The 20,222-nt window shown below is 43.6% G+C and overlaps 1 protein-coding gene across 1 annotated transcript in view; it reads left to right on the top strand.

Annotated features, from left to right (window-relative positions):
- LOC144754692 (arylacetamide deacetylase-like 4) overlaps positions 1–20,222 on the top strand; it is a 188,630-nt gene that overhangs the window by 134,507 nt on the left and 33,901 nt on the right. The gene's annotated exons all lie outside the window — the stretch shown is intronic.

The raw sequence follows: 20,222 nt of genomic DNA, 5'->3' as shown, positions 1-20,222 counted from the left end.
TAGTTTATATCAACATGTTCCCTAAACATTAGATACCAGATAGGGTTTAGGTACATGTCGCTCCGACCCTCCAGACTCTAGTCTCTGCTCTTAGCACAGAGTTCGTAGCCCCCAGCTTCTCCTAGTAACACGTCATTGTCAGTTTTCGCGCACCATTAGGTTAGAGGTCCCGGCTCCTTAGGTAGCCCCCTCCAATGTTTCCGCCCATTCATGACATATTCTGTTACGTTTTGCATCACATGTCTAAGTAAACTCCCAGTTACACCTCTTATTTCTCTTATCTCTCGCGACTGCTACGCGTCACGCCTTCTACTCCACCTACTGTTACGCCTACTGCAATGTAATGCTATGTGTTTGCGCTATGTATATAAGTCAATGTTTTGTTATTAAATGTTAGCGCGCTCATCCCAGACCCAGCCCCGGCAGCTGCCGGGCCTTATTGTCCTATTCCCATGCAGGTTGTCCTGATCCTGTCCTTATGCTGTAATAAACCTGCAGAAACTCCTACTACCTCGAATCTTGACTCTTATTTATTGAGCTATCTGTTATGCTATAAGTCTAGTCAAAAATAGGGTATTATTTATTTATTTACCACATAATGGCGCCCGAATAGGGACTTGCCCTTTCCCCACGCGTCGGTGAAGCCACGCCGACCCCCTGACCCTCTGCAGTCGTGACGGAACCATACCGTGCACTGGCAGATATTTCTGCTCCAAGTATCCCTCAGGCCCACGGAGGAGACGGAGGAGGCGGTCCAGCATCCGAACGAGACGGTGGAGGAACGCGGCGAGTCCCGACCAGAGCCCAAGCCGAGAGTCCAAGGTCCGAGGTATCCGGAGGCCCACCCGTAACTGAAGTCCGAAGTCCGAAGTTCGTCGTCGTAGTCCAGTCCCGTCCGAGGCCTTCCGTTCCGTGCTGCCCGGTGAGTACCATTGCTGGGGTAGTGTCTAGACAGGGTCAGTCTAAATTGACTCCTGGTCCGTGGGTTGGTGGTACCCAAGCCCACAAACGAAGTGTTCACCTAGGTGGATACGGGTCTTGATGCGTTCCTTTATGGGACCGGTATGTTCCGTACTGTTACAGCAGTGCATCCAGTAACTCTAGTCTGTTCCGTTCTCGAGAATTCTGTTCTGTTTCTGTTTTCAGTATTTTCAGGTAGTATTCTGTTCGAACTGTTATTTATAATGTTGTTTAATGTATTTTCAACGTCGTGGTATGCCTGAATTGTTTTCCCAATTGTTATTGTTTTTCGTGTATTGTATTGTGTTCCGATTCAAGTTTAGAATGCCGCTCTTTTCCAAGTTACGTCAGTTAAAAACTAGAAAGGGTCTGCTGGAAGCAGCAGTTCCTGTTCCGCCTAGGGACAGTCCAGGTCACTTTATGTATCAGAAACATGGCATAAGCGCCATATTGTATCTAGATTTATGGGTAGAGTATACCAAACAGTTAGAAGAAAAGTATAGATGGCCCGTATCGGGTACATGGGATGCCGAATGTATCATGCGAGTAGAAGAAGCATTATGGAAAAAGAAAGCCAGACAGTCACAGAAAGATGCCATCGAGTTATGGCGTAAGGAAGCGCATAGAAGAACGGAAAAGGAAGTCAGAAAGTCAGAGTTAAGTAGAGAATCCCAAGAACGAGCTCAAGAAAGAGAATTAATCGAGATAGGTGAACAAGTCAAAGCCGAACAGTCAGACAGACAGAGGCATGCCCTTATTAAGGGTATGTATCCTCTCCTTGCCGAAGGCTTGCCAAAAGCGACCCCAGAGGCACCCAGTAATTTCCCGCCACCATTAGTTCCGACCAAGCTACGTCACAAACCGACCGCAGCTGATATTTTTATTTCGTCCTATTTGGACGACACAGTCCCCGAATATGCAAATCCAGTTCGCGCTCCACCTGTCCCTGTAAATCAGGCACTTCCCGTTCCTCCAGACACCGGAGTACCTGTTACGGTACCCCCGGGTCAGCCTGCCATACAAGTTCAGCCCACGTTACAATTACCGACCCTGCAAGCACGAAGAATGTCAGTCGACGATTCTAGTATAGGGGCCGCAGGAGGAGGTCCTCCTCAAACCCCGCCGCCACACAAGCGTCTATCAGCACTCGAATTACATGCTCAAGCATCACAGCGTACTCCTAAAAGTAATAAGTCTGTTACAGAAATCAGACAAGCCCTTGCCGAATGTGTCTATGACACAGTCCCAGGCGAGTATAATATGGTTTTATATTCCGTACGCGTAAGAAGGGTGACCGAGTATCTAGTCACCTTACCAAATATGAAAGAAGATCTAGACAGAATATATCGTTTCATCCGTACAGGGGATGATCCAGAAAGTATTGGCGAGATTATGTCTCAAAGGAAAGCCGAGATTCAGCTCATGATATTAAAGTTCCTGATCAATTGTCTAGTAAGAGAACAAGATTACCCGTCTAAAGATCCCGCCGAAATGAGAATCCTAACAAGGTGGAGTGATAATATAGCCGAGGGTAAGCACAAGACCATTAGTGCCATGGAAAGTATGTACAAGAAAATTCGTAAAGAAATAATAAGGTTACACGAACAGCGTAAAGCAGCACAAGTAAGCGAGAAAGAAAGTATCTCTGATCCTGAAGAGGAAGACGAGAATCCCGCCAGAATAGCGTATGTAGGAAAATCCAGATTTCCAGATCGCCATTTACGTCCAGAACCTAAGTCTATTTTTCATCATCCAGCACCAGAACGAGACTCTCTAGAACAAGTATTTCAAGCTACCGATCACATTCTGAAATCACGAGTCGGTTATAGCGAATTAAGTACCATGCACGAACAAGAACTAGCCCGATCAGCAGTCCGATGGATTACTGATTCTACCACTTTTCCAGACGAAATAGTGGCACAAATGTTTCTGAAACTGCCCCCAGCCGAGCAACGACTGGTGGGTATGTATATGATCCAGCACCTCATTACCCTGTATGAGGGTCAACATTCTGATCCAGGCCCGTTACATGATATCCTGAACGAGTTACTCCAGTACAGATGGAGAGGTCTAGGTACCGATTTAATTAGTGTCATTCTAGAACAGCGCCACAAGTATAGAACGTTCCTGAACCCGCATTTTGTTCATGTCTCACCCCCAGAAAGTAAACCATTCTACATAGACAGACAGAATCCGCTACGAGAAGTCCACCCAGTCCAAGGGGCGGGTGGCGTAATGCAACGAGTGTTTGTATACACTCCGATATCAAAGATGGAACTTCTTGAAATGAAGAAATTAATCCCCTGTCATGACAAAGATCCAGCGGGGTTCCATAGAGAATTAAAAGACATGCTCCGTATGGGAGAATACACTTACCCAGATATCATTAAAATGTTAAAGGTCCTGCTACCCGCAGGGGTGTATGAAAAGTTAAAGGAAAAAGAATGGGAGGTGGGAGAGAAAAAGATCGATTGGACAGCTCTAGAAGCTGAAGACAAGGCACGAGTACCAGGTACCGGTCTTGGAGATAAATGTAAAGAATTACCAGAATTATTGATTCAAGTTTTACCCAGATTACTGACAACTAGGAAAGAAGACTGGGATGCAATCTCAGCCTGTAAACAGAAACAAGATGAGGATATTAGTGATTTTTATTCTAGATTTGAGAAATGTTTCAGTATTAACAGTGGTCTCAAGACAAGTAGTGAGTCATACCCTCATCTTTTCGTTACCAAATTAGTCGAGAATTCAAGTCCACAAATTAAAAACCGAGTTTTGAAAGTCGAAAGCACCTGGCAAGCAAATACTCCGTCCCAGATGCTCCAGATGCTCCAGTATCACCAGAATAGAATCAGAGAAGAGCAAGAACACGAAAGAAAACGTATGAAAGACACGAAAATGAAAGTGCTAGTTGCACAATCTATTCCTCAAGACAGTCAGAAGAGAGGTCCGAATCAAGCCAGTCATCCTGCGGCTCCCGTTAAAGGGAACTGCAATTATTGTAAACAGCCAGGTCATTTTATAAACGAGTGTGCAGTTCTGAAACACAACATAGCTACTGGTAAGACTAAAGAAAGACCACGTCCGCCGAGACTAGAACAAGTTTCACAGACTCCTCAGTCACAGAATGCACCACAGACAGTTACAGTACCGCAGCCTATTGCTGCAACACAGCACGTTACATCGCAGATGTACCAGTATGCACAGTCCGAGTATCCAGAGTACCAGTCATATTCATGAAACAGCCTAGAGAGGGAGGTAGGCTTGCCTCTCATCGAGATACCTGTAGACCAAGAAGGTCCCTATGTTCATAGTCAAGTATTAGGGAAAGACAGAAAGTTTTTGATCGATACAGGGGCAAGTAGGACCACAATTAGTCACGCCGAAGTTCCAGGGGCTCCGCTCTCAGGCTCAAGAAATGTTTCCCTTGGATTTTCAGGAAAACCCATAGTTAATGAGATATCAAAGCCAGTTACTCTAGAAGTAGGTCCATTGTCCCGCACTACTGATCTGTTACTTACTAAGTCATGTCCAGAAAATCTATTAGGCATTAAGACATTGAAAGAATTAGGTGCAGTTATTTGCAGTGATTTAGAAAATGAAGTATATAATTTAGGAAATTATTCGTCGAATTTCATGGTTCTGAATGTTCAGTCTGATACTACTCCAGACTCACCCGCTATTTCAGTACTACCAGTCAAAGGCGAATTATGTGTCCGTAGTTATGGTTCTGTACATATAGGTCATAGTGAATGTACTACTGTTATCCAGTATAGTGACAGTGGGAAATCTATTTTCAAAGCTTCACGTCATTCTTATTTTATTTGTGGTCAAACTGCATATGTCCGTCTGCCCCTCGATTGGGAGGGAACCTGTTACATTGCTTTCCTACTGCCACCTGTTTTTCTAGCCCCACCTGACTATCATAGGAATTCTTTCTTAGTACACACTAGACACAAGAGAAATCTCCCGATTGTCGATTATACTGAAACCGCCGCAGAGCAATTCATTGATATAGATAAAGGTGTTTTCCCTTATTTAGGTACAGTTGTAAATAGTAAGCTAATTCGTAGGTTAACAAGAACCCTTGAAGCAGTAGTAGATGAGACTGCCTCCGCTCTAGGTAACTTAACTGAAGAGCAATCCTTTATGAGAATTGTCGTTTTACAGAATCGTCTCGTCCTTGACGTCATACTGGCCGATAGGGGCGGGGCCTGTAGAGTTCTCGGATCCAGTTGTTGTATTTTCATTCCAAATAACGCGCCGTCTGTTTATTCAGCTATAACCAGACTCCATAAAATTGCCCATCTGTTACACCAAGACCCAGGCACCTGGACATGGTCCGGTTGGTTCTGGAATATAATTTCCGCATGGGGTTGGAAGGTCCTGTCCTTTTTAGGTATTGCAGTAGCGATCATATTTAGCTGCTGCCTCTGTATACAATGTGGCCCTGCGATTTGCAGCATGTGTGCTACCTCTTGTATTCCCAGTCCCAAGCCCTGTTCTAAATCCCGTTCCAAGACAATTCGAGACGAGCAAATGGTACTGTATGAAATGATAGACGGTATCATGAATATTGATGTCTCCTGATGGAAACGTAGTGACAAGGAGGGAATGTGGAAAAGTAAATTTTGCCATGTTCTGTGTCCCTACGCCTCATCCATCATATGTTATGTGTGCATGATCAATATGCATATGTTATTCCCCATTTCTGATTAAAGACGCAATTACAGTTGTGTCCACCTCTAGTATGTTAGTTTTCAGTCCTCGTGAATACTACGAATATCAGGCCTATGTAAGTAATGTTGCCACGTTTCTCAGTGTGCACGTTATTCAATTATAAAGTCTCCGTTTCCAGGCCTCAAAAGGGCCCGGACCACAGATTCAGCTCCTGTCTCCTGAAAGCCTCGCTGAGGAGCGATACAGCCCCCACCTGTATCCTCGACCCTTCACTCACTTCCTGCCTTGCAGTGCCCGGTGCACCCCGGCTCTGCCTCTGAGTCTGCCAAAAGTATGTTATAGTTCCTGCTATCAGTTCAGTCCTCCTCCTCTGCATTCCTAAGCTACTGAACTGCATCAATAGTTTCCGTCATTGTCTAGCCTTCTCGTCTCCACGTTAGAGAAATACTGTATTTAATGGTCATTTAATATTCTTCACGCACTACATGTAGAATAATGCATGGTCCAGTCTTAGAGTCAGGTTAGCCTCTCCCCTCATGACTTCTAGTTTATATCAACATGTTCCCTAAACATTAGATACCAGATAGGGTTTAGGTACATGTCGCTCCGACCCTCCAGACTCTAGTCTCTGCTCTTAGCACAGAGTTCGTAGCCCCCAGCTTCTCCTAGTAACACGTCATTGTCAGTTTTCGCGCACCATTAGGTTAGAGGTCCCGGCTCCTTAGGTAGCCCCCTCCAATGTTTCCGCCCATTCATGACATATTCTGTTACGTTTTGCATCACATGTCTAAGTAAACTCCCAGTTACACCTCTTATTTCTCTTATCTCTCGCGACTGCTACGCGTCACGCCTTCTACTCCACCTACTGTTACGCCTACTGCAATGTAATGCTATGTGTTTGCGCTATGTATATAAGTCAATGTTTTGTTATTAAATGTTAGCGCGCTCATCCCAGACCCAGCCCCGGCAGCTGCCGGGCCTTATTGTCCTATTCCCATGCAGGTTGTTCTGATCCTGTCCTTATGCTGTAATAAACCTGCAGAAACTCCTACTACCTCGAATCTTGACTCTTATTTATTGAGCTATCTGTTATGCTATAAGTCTAGTCAAAAATAGGGTATTATTTATTTATTTACCACAAGAAGATTACGATACGAGTGAACACGTTACAAGAGCAGACGTTAAGTTACATGAGGCAAAAGTGACAATTGTGAGCAAACAAAATACAAGAGGTAGCAAAGGGTACATTACGGGAGAAATAGACTGGGACCTCGGCGCGTGGGAGGGTGTAACGCCCACCACTAGAAAAGGGGCGGGGCTTAAAAAAGAGAGAAAAACGTCCCCGAATCTGCTCAAGCCGGGACTACAAATGAGTGACGCACATCTCTTCCAATGGCTAGCCTCCATTTACGAAGCTAGCCAATGGAAGAGAGAGGCGGGTTAAAGCCCCACTGTTGAAATCATAAAATCTTCGGCTTCGCAGTGCGACGGTAGCCTCGACCTAATGAAAGATGATGGTGTTTCCATTCTGATCACAGTACAGAGGTTGCACCGTTATCTGTTATGAACCATTTCAGATTAGTTCTGGATTTTGGTGGCATTGTCGCCATGATTCTATTAGCTCTATCATCTCCGCCTCTGATACTGTGTCTCATGAGGTTCTTCTTGCTAGGCTGCCTGAGGTCACTAACCAGAATAAAGCCCATGGCTTGTTGTCTGTTTTTGAAGAGATGCTCCTAATCCGTAAGGATGTCTCGATAACAATCTTATGTTAACCCAGTTAACTGTGGTGGTTTGCAAAAGTCATATTTAAGTCCTTCCCTGTTTATGTGGCACATATGTCGAGTTTATTAGAAGTTCTGGCATGGCTATGATGGTAACCATGGCACACACATCATTCTAAGAATGGATGATAGTCCTCAGTTACCTCAATCCAATTTTCCTTCCAATCTTTCTGCTCGGTTTGAGAGCATGAGCGATTAGAGGGTCATCTAGACCTGGGTGGCCAGCCTGCCTTTCTCTGCAGAGGCTATGGTCTCCTCTCCACTGGCAGAGTGGCACACCAGCAAGAGAGATTCCCTTCTGCCTGGTGAGGCTCTCTAAAGCCTTCATTACAACTGCTGGTGCAGTGGTTGTAATTATTCTGAGGACTTTGGCAAAAGTGGGGGATTGTTGCTGGAATGCAGAAAATGAATGTCCCTGATTTTCCAGTAGCTTACTTTCTGTGTGTCAGGGATTTCAATTGATTTCCCTGCCCAGGAGTACAATAGCTGCTTTAAGTCAGTGTCCCCTTCCTAAATGGAGCAGGGACTGTCGTCCAGTGACAGAAGGGCCTCCATGTTAATGGTTTGCGCCAGCGGTTAGCTGAAGCTCCACTGGTGAAAGCCTGGTGCTTCTGCCACCATTAAGAGGGATGGGATTTGGGGTTTGACAGGGCAGAAGGACCACCGATTTACAGCAGCTTTGCTGCTCCTCCCAACACTTAACGAACTACCTCGTCCCAGTTTAAAGTTAATTTCAAGTGAAAACTGAGATTCTCATTTTTCATCAGACCCTCTCCTAAATGGTCCACCAGCTGGAGGCATGCTAATCATGGCTCTTGCCATAAACTGGTATGCATTTCTGTTAGCAACCTGGGGTTTGTTTTTTGCGCAACATCTCTCATGCTCTCCTCAGGCTGCCAAGGCCACCTTTACCTGTTTTGTTTTTAACTTGAAGATGCTAAAGCGGAGTATTATTTTTTCCAGAAGATAATTGGTTTGCAGTAGTCGGGGCAGTTGTAGGATCCCATTTTAATTACAGCAATGCCATCTACCCTGGCCTCCTTCATTACCAAATGCAGCACTTCAGTTAAGTCTGGTAATTCACAACTCTGTGGGTTGCCTTTCAAGCTTTTTTATGGATGTGATCCCGGATTCATTATGAATCTCTTATTACTTTATCATCCTGCTTGCATGTATACTTTGCATCTGCTTTTCTTCCTATGATTCCTGAGGTTGGATTAATCCTTTTCTTTTTTGGTTGTCAAAACTTAAAATTCTCTCCCACCATCCACCTATACTAGTACCAATAATCTATCCTTTAGAAAAGACATAGTGTTAGAAATGGGGTTTCTGATTGGATAAGCCAGACAGAACCCACAACTCTAGTCAGGGTAAGTACGTTACACATCAAAGATAGCCTGTGCTCACCCTCTGGTAGCTTGGCACAGAGCAGGCAGGCATATCATCAGAGGCAATGTGTAAAGTGTTTGTGCAACACACTCACACAATGAACCCACCACAAAAGAGACTCCAAATAGGATGTGGTGCAACTGCCAGTCACCCAGAGCTACTCCTCCCGCCAGGGTACATCCGACACTTCCTTTGACCTGGGCATCGGCTGCAGAAATGGGGGCGGAAACACGTTCCCTGCATCCCGGCACCTCCAGGAACTAATGCAGCAGCTGGGAGGTAAGGTGCGCTGCAGTCCAGCTCGTCAATAAAGGCAGGGCTGGGGCATGTACACCGGCACACAAGCGACCGCTCGCAAGACTTGAACCTCAAGTGGAGCCCGTAGGCTTCCTCAACAGCCTAAGGTGTAGCTCACTGTCCTCACTTGGAGCGCGGTGGTCGCTGCACTCACTGGTGTAGACAAACTTTCCCCCACAGCGTCTGCCCTTCACAATGGCCCAACCTGAAATGCCCAACACACACACACTCTTGGCACGACGAAGCGCTTCCCCAATGTGACTTAAAGGAAGAGCGCTCACCATGCACTGTCACTTGGGGATTTTAAAATGGCCGGACTATGAGTCCAACAGCCAGTCATACTGGAAAGAATAGAATCCTTTCAGTCGCTGGGATTCCAGATGAACAGGTTGGAGGGTAAGCAATCTACCCATCCCTTGGAGAACAATGGAAGCACAAAAGCAGGTGGGCAGTCAACAGGCCTGCACATAAGGCAGATTTCAAAGTGGCAGTCCCTCTAGCAACCTAATAGGCAGCAGGCCAGCACAACAAAAAAATAGTCCAAATGGCAGTCCCTTCTGGCAGCACAACAGTCCTCTGGCAATGTGTAGTCTGGTAATGATATTTGACAACTTAGTTTTACCTTTGGTCAAAGAACTTAATTACCTTGGGCGTGTTTATTTATAACCTTGCTGATTTGAGAAATATTTTTTTCATTCAATAACCATTTCCTGTATCATAAACATTGGATTACAGTAATTATGTAATAATGAAAGAAAAATAAACAAATGAACTATCATAGTTAAGACAGAGTCCCACATGGTGTCTGCTTAATGTATGCAGAATATTAAAAACAAAAAAATGAAACAAATCCACTACCATAGCAGAGACAGAAGCCAACATGGTGTCTGCTCCATATACATGTTCAAAAGAGTAAGGAATTATGGGAGTACTGAATGTCCATTTACCAATGGAACTGACAGCAGCAGATGTTTCATCCTAGAGATAATATTTGCATCCCTTAACAAGCTTTACCACTATTGAGTGATGGCTGGGATTAGAATGAGAGCCCTGGTGTGGTGCAGCTATCTGGTAACAGCACCTCTCTTGTTCATCCCCAACCAGTGCACATTGTTCTACTACCAAATCCTTCTGTGTTCCGAGGCTTTGGGGAATTAATAAATAAACCAAAGAATGACCAAACATACGTTTGTAGAAAAAAATGAATTACAATGAAGCAATAGGTTAGAGACCAAGAATCCCTCTGAAAGAGTTCCTAAATGAACTCTTTCATAGAGACTATTATATCATAGAGAGCGAACGAGTCTACTAGTGAGGAAAATGATATTTTGCCTGACCAAATATGACCAAATATGTCCTCTACATATACCCTATGTTACATGTCATGTGCATGTCACCCATGCATATTTCCCGTAGTGGCCTGAATCACTAGGCCTCTGCAAACATGTCCTGCATTAGAAATGCCAGTCATCAAGTCTCCCAAACGTTAAGTTAGCATAAGGCCCATGTATTTGCATTTTGCATTGTACACCTCTAATAAATATCGTACTGAACCCTTTTTGTGGTTCAGATTGAACCACCAGTCCCTGAATTAATGTTTTCATGACTCCTGATACACTGAAGCTGCAGTTACGTCCCTCTGACCTCGCATACTTCTAGCTCAGCCGCAAGAAGCCCAGTAAGGGTTGCCAAGACAGTATATTTTGCTTAACAGTTATCTGCCTGCCCGGTGAGGAAAAGTAAACAGAACCCGTCCGAGGGAGATAGGCCTAGCCATTCTGTCTCCATTAAAGTAAATCACAGTGCTTGCACCCATAGAAAGCTCATGCAACGAATGAATATGCCCTCTCTGTCTTTTAGTGACAAACAACCTTTTCTTCAGATAATACATCCCCTGACTCTAGATATCAGTTGTACTAGATGTGCTGGTCGCCTTGACATAAGAGATCTCTCTGCTAGGTTGTAAGTCAGCCTCCACCCAGTTACACGTCAATTGCACGTCATGTTCAAAGTTGCACAATTAGGGCACAGTTCGAGCTGGTCATGCAAACTCCTCCTCTGTGTACCACCCACCTATGACACCTACCTATCACACACCTATGACTCATCAAGTGTACACCCACACGTTCTTATCTCATTTTCTGTCTTGCGCCTGCTCCTATGTACAAGGAGTAAAAAGTATATATATGATGTTTTGTTATTAAATGATTAGAAGACTCTTCCTGAACCTCTATGGTGATGGAACATATTCTCCCTTTGACTCGAGTTATTGGAATAAAGCCCATTTTTAACTCAGATACCACGGACTCTGCTTCTCACTTGATGCATGCTAATTGTTAATGCCTAGAAATTCAGCCAGGGTAATATTTTATTTACCACATAATTTGGTGCCCTTACCGGGACATATCCCTTTCCCCACTCGCCGGAGTCGTGGGTCTAGTCTTTGCCCCCTTCTACAGCCGTGACGGACTTCAAAGCGCACCAGCAGGTCTTCCTGCCACTCCCTCAGGCCCACGGAGGAGGACGGACTGCGACCAGGCATCCATGTGAGGCGGTGAGGAAAGCGGATCGTCTCAACCAGAGGCCCAGCCCGTGAGAGAGCAAGGTCCGAGGTCTCCAGAGGTCCACCTGTTCCAAGGCGCAAGCGTAGTCAAGTCAAGTTTCCGAGGCCTTCAAGTTTCAAGTTCTGCTTTCCCGGTGAGTACCACTATGGGGATTGCATCTAGTTTCAAGACGGGCCCACGGTAAAAGGTGGGCCCGGTAAAGACGTGCCCACGGTAAAAGGTGGGCCCGGTAAAGACATGCCCACGGAAAAAGGTGGGCCCGGTAAAGACGTGTCTCAATTTTTTGGGACCGGTATGGTTGTACTGTATTTTCAGTGCTCAAAACTGTTTTTCAAGTACATGTTTTATTCCATGTATCAGGTTAGACTGTGTCTGTTTTAGTGTTATAATGTGTCTTGTATGAATGATTGTTGAATGTTTCAGTCTATTCTTGTGTATTGTGTTTCCATTGTGTTGGTTTCAACATACCACTGTATGTCAGATAGGGACCAGAAAAGGTATACTAGAATAGACAGTTAATATCCGGCCTAGAGACACACCGGGTCATGATATGTGTTAAAAAGTCAAGACCCTCTCAGAAAGATGCCATTGAGTTATGGCGCAAAGAGTGACATAGGAGAACAAAGAATGAATTCAATAAAGCAGAGAGAACTAAACAAGCCAAGAAATGCCGTTGTAACTGGTATTTATCCCGTTCTGTCAGAAAAACTAGCTAAAGTGACCACCTCAGAAAGACCCAGTAGGTAGAGAACGCCACCACCTGTACCCTTTAGAGTATGTAGAATTAAAGCCAACAACATCTGAAGAGTTCATTTCCTTGTATCTAGACAAGTCCATTCAGGACTGCGAAAGTGCCTTGTGAGTAACTAGTTGGTTTATTTGTGAATTTGTGCTTAAGACTTGTGAATAGTTTGTTACATCCATGTGTGTAACGCTTTGTGAGTGGCTTGTAGTTCCTCGTAAATAGCGACTTGTGATTAAGACTTGTGAGTAGTTTGTTGAATGTTCTTAAGTATAGCTCCTTGTAAATATGCCTTGTGAATAGCGTGTCATTTTTGTGACTTGTTGAGTTTCTTGTAAATATGGCTTGTGAATAGCGCCATGTAGTTATGTTTTGTGCAGAGCATGTTATCATCAGGTCCCTAGCCATTACGTTAGGCAGGAGAGAGCTGGATCTCTTTCAAGTGCTTAGAGAAAATGTTTTGAAGATGTGCGTATGTGTTCTGTGATAACGTGGAGAGATGAGTTCATGACTTTCCCATGTACTGCAGTCATTGGGGAATGATTGTGCTTCGGCTGCCAAAGAGTTGATATCTTTTATTGAGAAGGCAGTATTTGTTTTAACAAGGTGTTGAGGGATTCTGGCGTTTTATTTTTTTTGTGTTTGCGGGGGGGGGCGTGTTTTTGAGCGGAAATTCGTACCCGTTCCAGTGGAGGGATTTGGTTGCTTTTTGGTGAGGATTTAGGGAATAGCTTGAACTACTGTGATGCCAAATTTGAAAAGGATCCGAGCTGTGGAAGTGGTGGAAAAAGCATGTTTTGTGTGGAGGTGCGATTTGCCATGTTATCCAATGGGCGTATTCAGTTTGCAGATTGAATGGTAAAATGTTGCATGGAGAGTAAAGAAGTGTATTTGTAAGGGTTTTGCCTTAAGGGTGTTTGGCTCAGAGGTCGGTATAGTTGTAAATAGACCAGTCGAATTGAGATAAAGGTTTGCACAAAGGGTGCTTAGATGTTTTCAGGGTTGACAAGAAAATATAAATCAGACCCTTCATAGAATGGGTTTTTCATTAGTGTAATAGAACAGTGTGTTTTTTAAATAGGGATGTTTCTACGAAATATGAATTATTATTTTTCCCAATGCAAGCTGCCCTTTAGAATAGCGTGTGACAGTTATCCCACTCACTTAGGAAAGTGGCTATTTGTAAATTAATGAACGTGGCCCTTTTTGATAGGTATAATACACTACCATGTTAATGCATTGCTAAGAGTCCCCTACATTAGTTAAATTTGCATTTAGTTTTAAGACTGACCTATGTACTTTGACAGACTGCTTCAATTAATATGTGCAGAGAACAGTCCCCACTAAAATTAGAAAACATGGCCTTTTGAAAAAGTATGAATCTGGCCCTTTTAATGGGTAGAATAGAAAAGCTGACACACTTGCTTATGAAAATATTGGTTATGCAATGCAGAATTAAGAAGTTCGACATGTTATTTTCAAAAAAGTAAAATATGGTGTGTTTCCATGCCATGATTGTTTTGTTCTGTTTATTTTTTCCCTTGCAGCTAGTAGCAGTACAGAATTATTTTAAAATGCTAGCATGTCATTTAGTTACACAATAAAAATATGTCTTTGTTAATTTACTTTTTACAACGTTTTAAAGTTTGCTTCAGTTAGTTAGAGAATAAAGCTCTGGCCTGGGAAGAGATATGTTATGACGTACAAGGAATGTGTTTTTTTAACCTTGAGACAGCCCGTCCGAGACCGAGATGGCTTGGTTCCCTGTAATTAATGTTTATATAAAAAGGGAGGGCTACTCCCTCTTGGAGCGAGCAGTGCCTGTCTTGCTGGCCATAACCCAATTCTTTCCGCGATCCCTTTGTTTATGTGGAGGGGGGGCCAAGTTGCTCCTCTGAAGCAGTCAACACTAAAAGCTTCATTGACTTCAGATAAAGTCACGCTTGCAAATGGATAGTTATTCCCTCAGTAGTGTAAACAGAATAATTGGCAAGAGTCTTGCTCTTGCGATGAGTTCAGCATCTGGCAGTCATTCAATTTTAGATCTCAGTGTAGCCCGGCTTGGAATTGATTCAAAGCTCCGAGCGCGAACATAATTCTAGAGGGAGGGGCTGCTTCTCAAAGGAGTGAGTTTTTTATCAAGGCTTCTAGGCCTTCTGTTTATAACACGAATAATGTGGATTAATTCAGATACATTTAGAGAACATATTGTAGGTGGTATGGTCATACTGTTCCCAAGATCTAGAGTAGGATTTATTGTATAACTGCAGAGGTTTTGGATTGAGGTTCCCCAATATAAAATAGTGCTTTTGAATTGAGAATATTTATTTATTTATTTATTTGTTTTTATGTAATTCATTTTTGCTAGATTGGTGACAGTGAGCCCTAGCATTTGCAGTCAGACACTGAAAAGACAGCTAGACAGTATTGACATGCCTACCAACACAGCACTAATACAGCAGGATCAGAACCAGACCGTGACATTGCATCTCTGACAGTCTTGCACTTTCTGTGTAAAGCAAGTGGTGTACAACACTTGCTTTCCAAGGAGGGTCACCAGGTAGACAGCTAACACAAGAATCATACAGCTCATTACTAACCTTTCACAGCCCAGGACACAGAAGGAAGTACGTGCCTTTACTGGCCTCACTTCTTACTGTAGGCAATGGATTCCCCAGTATGCATATCTAGCAAACCACTCATACAGTTAACTACACAGGAGGCAGCCATTTTGACTGTTCTCCCTAGGACACAAGAACACACCTTGGCATTTGAGGAATTAAAAAGAGCATTATGTCAAGCGCCAGTTTTAAGCAACTCCATGTCACAGTAAACATTTTATGTTTTTTTTTATTTTTATTTATTTTTACATTTGACTGTAGCGAGACTGACAGGATATGAACTGACATTATTTCAACCACACATAGAGATCAGACGTTGTAACATTCTGAATCCTGCAACGCTTTTGCCCTCAAGTACAGTACATGCATCACCACATGACTGTGTGGAAGTAATGAATAAACCAAGACAAGACATGACAGATATTGCACTTCTGGGCCCAGACCTGACACTCTATGTAGATGGATCATGCATGAGAACAAGTACAGGAGAATTAGTAGCAGCGTATGGCGTGACCACAGAAGTCATAGAGACACAGAAAATAGACACACTGTCTGCTCAAGCAGCAGAGCTCATTGCTCTGACACGAGCCTGCATAAGAGCAAAGCACTTGAAAGTAAACATTTATACGGATTCACAATATGCCTTTGGGGTAGTCTTGACCTCCCATGGTGCCAAGATTCAGCATAGCCAGCTTATTCAGGCCCTGTTAGAAGCCATACATTTACCTACAGCCATGTCTATCCTGAAATATAAAGCTCATACCAAAGTTACAGACACCATTACCCAGGGTAATGACCTGGCAGACCGAACAGCTCAGACAGCACAGACACCACCAGACACGACAAGGACAGAGGTACCATTACTGTCATAAAGCATGACAGTCCGGGATCCCACTCAAGATGTACTCGACATACAGACACATGCCACAACAGATGAGATAAAGAAATGGACTTTACAAGGAGGGATCCAGACTAACCAAGGTTAGATGACTAAGGGAAAAGGCACATTGTTTTCTTCTCAGCACATAGTCCAACACACGTAGGAGAGAAGATGATAGATGATGATAGACAGCTTACAGTATATTTGGTTTAACAAGCACCTATGTGCAGCAGTGAAACAGAAAGTGCGAACATGTATGATCTACGAACATGTATGATCTGTTGTCAGTTCAATCCAGGTAAAGGCATTCCGGTGGAACAAGGCGGATTTCATCTTCCTGACCATCCTTTTGAGGTTCTCCAGATGGATTATATCCAAATGGACAGATGTAGAGGTTACAAATATGTCTTAGTAGTTGTATGTGCCCTGTCCAGATGGACAGAAGCATATCCAGTTCCAGATTATACTGCTGTTACAACAGCCAGACAATTAGTGCACAGTACTTCCCCCAGCTATGAATCACCTCATGTGATCTACCTCATGTGATCTATTCAGATAACGATCAGCCATTCTCCTCTGAATTAATGAAACAAGTGTCCCTTCGAGGAAATTCCATTGTGTCAGACACCCAGAAGCAGTAGGCCTTGTAGAAATAAGACATAATCAGACCCTCAAGACAAAACATTGCTAAGATCTGTACAGAAATAGGCGTGGATTGGATGGTTGCCTTGCCGGTTGCCCTCTTTTACATGCGTATGGTAGCTCATTCCAGAACAGGCCTATCGCCTTATGGACTATATATGTGGGGTACGCCTATGCCTAGAAAGAAAACTAACTGATGTTGACAGTAACATGCTGACAAATTACCTGGCTTCCTTGATTTCTGCACTACTCTCTTTTCATTCACAGGTTGCTGCCGCCTTCCCTGACACCTGACACCCAGGTCGAGGAACATGCCATAGCACCAGGAGAATTTGCACTCCTCAGGATCTTTGATCGTTCAAGTCCCCTTGAGCCACGTTGGAAGACGCCGAAGTTGGTGGAAGGACGTAAAGGCCGAACTCACCTTCATCACTATTTGGAACTTTGAACTTTGACAAAAAAAAAAAAAAACTAAAAAAGGAACACTGACCTTTGCTAGAAAATACCCCTCAGCAAGAGTATAGGTCTAGAACTAGCAAGTCAGACGTAGTTTAATTGTTTAAGCCCACCCGGTGGTGAATCGGTTAGACTCGATTCTGACATGCATAAGATCACAAACAAGAATAGTAAAAATGAGAATAGTAGGAAGAGAGATAAGAAGGAAGTATACTGCAAGAGATTACGCAGTAGATGTATAGTTACCTTAATCATCCTTTTTATTCTGTGCATTGTTATAATTGGTGTCAGTTTATTGCTACATGTTTTCTTTCCCATTTCCTCACGTTTACACTCTTCCAGTAACAGCACCGCAGAGCACACATTTAGTGACCTGCCTCCCCATGAACTGTCATATCGACTTGCACTACGTAACAATACCTTTATTCGAATGTTACACCATTCTCACCAGACCAGCAATGCGACTAATTGCTGGGTATGTGGCCAACTGCCCCCTTATCAAGAGACGAAGGGAGTATTGCCCTTCTACCCTTTACCGTTCTCACACAATGGTTCGTGTGGAGCATGGTTTGCTCTAATGACCTCAATAGATAGAAGGTACATAGCTTATCCAGGTGGCTGGATATATGGAAACCTGAATAAAGTAATGAATGAAGCATGCTTTCCAGACAAAGACGGATTCCCCCAAAGAAAGGGAACCGATTTAGAGAATGAAGAGTACGAACAGGGAAATGCATCTGTTAATTTTATAATGTTAAATGTTCAGCCCAAGCAAAACGCAGGTCCACCGTTTATATCAGTCCTGCCAGCAAAAGGTGATTTATGTGTTAGTAAGAAAGGCTCAGTACATATGGGACACAGCAAGTGTAACACTGTAGTAGAGTTTGATGATAACGGACTTTCTTCTTTCAAAACATCACGCCATACCTATTTCATTTGTGGTCAGACAGCCTATGTACATCTGCCCTTAGACTGGGGTGGGACTTGTTATATAGCATTCTTATTGCCACCCGTTTTTCTAGCCCCATCAAATTATCATAGAGATTCACGACTAGAACATGTTAGACAAAAGAGAGAGACAGATTCTGCAGGTATCGATCAGACTGAAACAGCATGGGAGCAATATACAGATTTCAACAGAGGATTCTTTTTCTTCATAGGTCCCGTCCAAAACAGTAAACTGATACGCAGGTTAACAAGGACTCTTGAAACAGTTGTAAATATAACTGCATCTGCCCTGGCGAACTTAACCCAGGAACAGTCTGCTATTAGACTTGTCGTTCTTCAAAACCGCCTCGTTCTAGACGTCATCTTGGCGGATAGGGGCGGAGCTTGTAGAGTCATCCGATCTAGTTGTTGCGTTTTCATCCCAGATAATGCACCATCTGTGTACGAAGCAATAACAAGACTCCACAAGATTGCTAATGCCATACATCAAGACCCAGGCACATGGACTTGGTCCAGTTGGTTCTGGGGTGTAATATCTGCATGGGGATGGAAAGTTATGTCCTTCCTAGGAATGGCCCTACTTATGGTATTTGGTTGCTGTCTCTGTCTGCAGTGTGGTCCGGCGATTTGCGGGCTGTGTGCTACTGCCTGTATTCCACATCCACGTAAACAAAGGATAAAAGATGAAGAAATGATGCTGTATGATCAACTATACGGTCTCATGAATATAGATGTATCCTAAAGGGTTATGTAGGGAACAAGGAGGGAATGAGGAAAATGATATTTTGCCTGACCAAATATGACCAAATATGTCCTCTACATATACCCTATGTTACATGTCATGTGCATGTCACCCATGCATATTTCCCGTAGTGGCCTGAATCACTAGGCCTCTGCAAACATGTCCTGCATTAGAAATGCCAGTCATCAAGTCTCCCAAACGTTAAGTTAGCATAAGGCCCATGTATTTGCATTTTGCATTGTACACCTCTAATAAATATCGTACTGAACCCTTTTTGTGGTTCAGATTGAACCACCAGTCCCTGAATTAATGTTTTCATGACTCCTGACACACTGAAGCTGCAGTTACGTCCCTCTGACCTCGCATACTTCTAGCTCAGCCACAAGAAGCCCAGTAAGGGTTGCCAAGACAGTATATTTTGCTTAAGTTATCTGCCTGCCCGGTGAGGAAAAGTAAACAGAACCCGTCCGAGGGAGATAGGCCTAGCCATTCTGTCTCCATTAAAGTAAATCACAGTGCTTGCACCCATAGAAAGCTCATGCAACGAATGAATATGCCCTCTCTGTCTTTTAGTGACAAACAACCTTTTCTTCAGATAATACATCCCCTGACTCTAGATATCAGTTGTACTAGATGTGCTGGTCGCCTTGACATAAGAGATCTCTCTGCTAGGTTGTAAGTCAGCCTCCACCCAGTTACACGTCAATTGCACGTCATGTTCAAAGTTGCACAATTAGGGCACAGTTCGAGCTGGTCATGCAAACTCCTCCTCTGTGTACCACCCACCTATGACACCTACCTATCACACACCTATGACTCATCAAGTGTACACCCACACGTTCTTATCTCATTTTCTGTCTTGCGCCTGCTCCTATGTACAAGGAGTAAAAAGTATATATATGATGTTTTGTTATTAAATGATTAGAAGACTCTTCCTGAACCTCTATGGTGATGGAACATATTCTCCCTTTGACTCGAGTTATTGGAATAAAGCCCATTTTTAACTCAGATACCACGGACTCTGCTTCTCACTTGATGCATGCTAATTGTTAATGCCTAGAAATTCAGCCAGGGTAATATTTTATTTACCACACTAGTTAAAACAGTCCTGTTGAGATCGCAAGCGGCTTTACTGTCACACGAGGACCAGGCATAGCCGATATCACAGGTCAACTACTAATGTTAGAGAATGCAGGAAAGCACTGGGATCTCATCAGATCATCTTCTCCTGCACCACCATTTACATCCAGAATACACAGATGCTTTCTATTACCCGGAAGGCAGATATTCTTTGATGAAGGCTCCCCGCTACCTAGGAACCCATCTCCTCTAATAGAGGTTACTTTGCTTGGCATAAGTGGGTTCTATCGAACATGTAAAGTGGCAGGTACTTTACTTAGTGGGTGACCTACCTTTTTTTTCGGTAGCTGACAATATGCGGAGTCATAGAGGGGTACAAAAGGCAAAACGTCAATTTTTTGAGTTGGGCAAGGCAAAATATCTTGTCACATCTATTT

This window comes from Lissotriton helveticus, chromosome 5_1 (assembly GCF_964261635.1).
Source record: "Lissotriton helveticus chromosome 5_1, aLisHel1.1, whole genome shotgun sequence".
In the NCBI taxonomy this organism is placed as follows: domain Eukaryota; kingdom Metazoa; phylum Chordata; class Amphibia; order Caudata; family Salamandridae; genus Lissotriton; species Lissotriton helveticus.
Note: the sequence above shows the minus strand (reverse complement) of the source record. Positions and strands in the feature narration are given on the sequence as shown.